Here is a 4,294-nt window from a genome sequence, read left to right as displayed (position 1 = left end):
GTCCATAGCTTTGCAGACCAAGCTAGTCAGGCTTATAGGGTGATAGTTCCTGGGGTCCGTTGTGGCTCCACCTTTGTGGAGTGGAATAACTGTTGCTGTGTGCCACTCTGTGGGCACGTAGCCTGTGGAGAGGCTGAGTTTAAACAGTGTGTTTAGGTGAGTGGTTAGTTCATCTTTGAGCTCGTGTAGGATGCAGCCTGGGACACCGTCCAGTCCCATTGATGCTCTGTTTTTTACTTTGGAGAGGGCTATTTTAACCTGAGTGTCTGTGATTTCAGGGGCACTGCATTCTTCTGGTATAGTTATGGGCTCTTTTAGGGGTGAGAGGGGGGCAAAGTTTGCACTGATCCTGTCTGCCAAGATGTTGGCTATATTGGTCGGTTCAGTGTATTTTGTGCCATTCTGCACTAACTCCGAGCAGATCTGAGAATTGCCACTTAGATTCTTGACATAGCCAAAGAATGCCTTGTGGTTATCTTTGGAGTCCATGGCAATTTTTCTTTCGAAGCTAGCCTTGATTTTATGAGGGAATGTAGTTTCTTGCTGATACTGATCAGGGATGTCTTCCCTTCTTGGGATTTTACTCTTTTCTGTACTCGTTTTCTCCTTCTGTTGTATAGCTTGTTTATGGCAGGGGTCCACCAGACTGGTTTCCTTTTCTTGGAGGAGTGAGTCTTGGTTTTGTCTGCATCCCTAATTGCAGTCATCTCTATTGGCAGAATTTCCTTTCTCCATTTCAGTTTTGGCTTAGCTCTTAGAATACTTTCTGCTACTTTATGAATATAATATTCTGTATGATTATTGCTATTCTCCTTGAGGATCTGCATCCAAAATCCCAGTATATTTATCTGTTGACCCCCTCCATTTCATCATTATCCCTTTCAACTTTGAATTATAGATTTCTGCTTGTGCTATGTATATGAGCCAAACTGTGTAGCTCTGAAATACATCTTCAAATCGGGTAATCCGAAACTGCCTTGTACTATTGGAAGAATCAGTTTATCCCACTTGACTCTTGCCATCTTCCCCTCTGAGATAAAATCCTTTATTAATTGCTATCCACAACTTTTCCTCTGTTTGATAAAAGCATGCCTGACCTATGTATAAAACTAAAGGGACTAAAAACATTTTAACTGCTTGTATCTTGCTATCCATATCCATATAACAGAGCTTCCAATTTCTCAGTTTTTGTATTATCTTTTATTTGGTGTATTTTTCCTAGGTTTATAGAGAAGCACTTGGCTAGCTGCCCTTGTGGGACATTTTAAGCCTAGCCAATTTCAGTTTCAAAAGAATGTACCTGTACCTTGTGTCTGTGAGGTAATCACTTTAACCATTATGCCCACTCCTAACTCCCTTAAGTTTAGGGGACAGTGTGAATGCAGTCCCCCACTACCATAAATTATACAGTTGAATTTGCTACATTTGGGGAAATCACAGGGGCCAACCTAATCAAAGTTAAATAGCAGAACCTCATGTTGGGAAAACCACCTTCTTGATCCTTGTATCCCTCCTGCCAAGTAAGTTTGTTAGCAAATGAACCCCTGAATAGAATTCTGAATAGTCATTGGACACTTCAAGGATGGAGCTTGATGGGCATAAAGACTCAAGCCTTATTCTTTTCAGATGACTACATGGTTTTCTCTCAAAAATCCAAAGAAGATTCCAAGTCTTTGTTTAACATATTGATGGAATTCTATAACCTATCTGGGCTAAAACTGATCCTAACCAAATTTGAGGCCTTTGCTGCTAACTCTGCAGCACAAACATTGCATTAAAGCCTTGAGCAGCTACCTTTTAAATGGTGTACTGTGACACCCTAATACCTGGGTTTTTTGAGTCACCCTGAACCTGTAAAGATGGCAGCCATAAATCTTGAGCCCGTGTGGAAAATGTGTTCTTATGGCTCCATTCACAGTATAAACTTCACCTAAAACTGATGGGAAGAATATTGCTTATCAAGATGATGGTAGCACCACTACTTTATTACATATGTCACCATATCCTGGGCCTGCACACACATTTTGTCAGAAAGAAAGCTCACACTGCTTTCTCATTTCATCTGGAATAATCATACACAAAGAATATACTCTTAGGTTAGCAGATCACCTCAGTGACACTAAGGCCTAGGGATGCATGACTGGCACCTCTACAGTAAGGGTTTTACATTTCAATATCTAAATCATCATGATAGAAGCAACCCTCCAATCTAAGCCAGAGTAGAGGCTTAGGAGCTGCTGTCATGTGGACACACTGTGGGCTATCACCTGGTATGAAATAAACCTTCCAAGAGCTCTGTGCAGCTGACGCCAACTAGAAAAAACATGGCCAGCCATTAAAGCATTGATCAAACATCTCCAAGCCTCAAACATCTGGGGATCAATGATCTGGGGATCAATGGTCACCCTGTGGAGCTGTCTCATGCTCAAAGTAGCTAGCAATCCAGTTAAACCAGAGATCTGGGATAACAAGGGTATTCATTGGTTAAATTACCTTACATAAAATAGTACATGGCAAGAGAGATTTTGCCACCTTAATTACCTCCAAAGCAAATGGTGTAGTTCTGTCAGGAATCAGTGGAAATATCTGTCCATCCACTTTGCTTTCCAGCTTTCACCTCTGAAAGATAAGTTTGGGTTACCATCTGCTGCTGTGCCAGCTTTGGTACATTACAGTAACATGCAGAATATCATAATGATGGGGGGCTATTTTATAATCCCTCTTCATAAAGATGTAGAAAAGGTTAAATATTTCATTGCGGCAAATATTCACTACCTGAATCCTGATTACCCCAACCTTTAATTCATAAATAGTATAATCAGGTGGTCTGTGCTAAATTATGACCATACATGTATGAAAAACCGATCCTGTTTTGGCTTGGGGGTCATTGGGTATGCACAACTAATATAAGTATGGAGATCTCTAATGTCTGTCCCTGTGCATCTTGTGGGCACAAGATAATTGACCTCCTCCATAAATTTTGGTCTTTTAAATTTAGACTACATTTATGGTGTTTTTAGAGAAATGTTAGGAGACAGCGTTTCCTTAAATCACTCACAGTTCTTATCTTTTACACACAGCTATCTACCACCAAAAACTGCAGTTTTTAAACTTTCATTTATGCATGTCACGTTCCTGGTAGGAGCTTACATTGCAGGAGAATGGGGGGACCCATCAAAACTATCCTTTAGCAAATTAAACAGGCATCTATATAGAGTAAGCTTTTTAAAGGAGTCCTGTATTTTGTCTTCAAATTGCTGAGCCCCCCACCCCCATATAGTCTACCAGAGCTGTTTCAACATTGCTGGGCTGTTCTTTTGAATGAAAGCTACGTGTAAATGTTTTATTTTAATTTCACTAACTTTTCCTTTACATACATGTTAATATCCCTTGTATATAGTTTTACCCTGTTCTATGATGAAGTACCTGTTACTTATGTTATATTGTACTTTTCTTTAATGCCTCTTGTTATTCTAAACATTTATGCAGTAGCAGCATACTTGTACTTTGGTTTAAACTTGATCGTTTACTGATGTTTGTACTGTTTTCACAATTGTTATACTGCATTATTTGACCATGTTTAATAAAGTGTTGTAAAAAAAAACTCAAGTAACCAAGTATTCCATGACATTTTAATGGGGGATATTGTAATGTATTTCAGATATTGCCTCTACATGGCTGGAGAAATTCAGACCTCTACTGGCTTTCTGTTATGCACAGTTCTATTATAACTGGTTTCTTTAAAGGATACTCAACCTTTCTTCAGAATGGAAATTGAAATTTATGTCCAGATCATATCTGATGAATTGGCATTATATTAGAATAAAAAGTTAGATAAATTGTTTTACAAAATTGATATTTTCTGTCAGAAAACATATTCCACCACACAAAAGTATCTGTTATTGGCAATGGCAAAATGGCCCTGGCAATTTTAGTATAGTGATGTGTGTAAATGCTTCCAGGTGCAATAGCAATCTAAATGCAGTTTGTACTCCAGAACTTTTTGATATTTTTATGGCAAGACTTTGGGATCATACACCAGAAGTAGTGTCATATCACATGTAGCTAAACAGGAATGCAACTAAAAAAACACCTTATTTCTCAGCTCCTTCCACTAATTAGCTAGACTTAATTCTTTTCAAGTCATTGAATGCAATTTTTTTTCTAACTAACCATAGCTAAGAACTTTTACAACTCCAAGGGAAAAAAAATAAAGTAAAACAAAATTTAAAACAAAACAAACAATATAATAAAATCTCTCTCTCTCTCTATGTCTACTACATTTGGTCAAAAA

General features: G+C 38.3%; 1 non-coding gene across 1 annotated transcript; it reads right to left on the bottom strand.

The window, feature by feature from the left end:
- Positions 1 to 1,364: 1,364 nt before the first annotated feature.
- Positions 1,365 to 1,528, bottom strand: LOC122802970. Its single transcript, XR_006365037.1, has one exon. It is a non-coding gene; the product is annotated as a U1 spliceosomal RNA (small nuclear RNA).
- Between the last annotated feature and the right edge of the window lie 2,766 nt (positions 1,529 to 4,294).

This window comes from Protopterus annectens, chromosome 5.part0 (assembly GCF_019279795.1).
Source record: "Protopterus annectens isolate FY-2018-M chromosome 5.part0, PAN1.0, whole genome shotgun sequence".
In the NCBI taxonomy this organism is placed as follows: domain Eukaryota; kingdom Metazoa; phylum Chordata; order Ceratodontiformes; family Protopteridae; genus Protopterus; species Protopterus annectens.
Note: the sequence above shows the minus strand (reverse complement) of the source record. Positions and strands in the feature narration are given on the sequence as shown.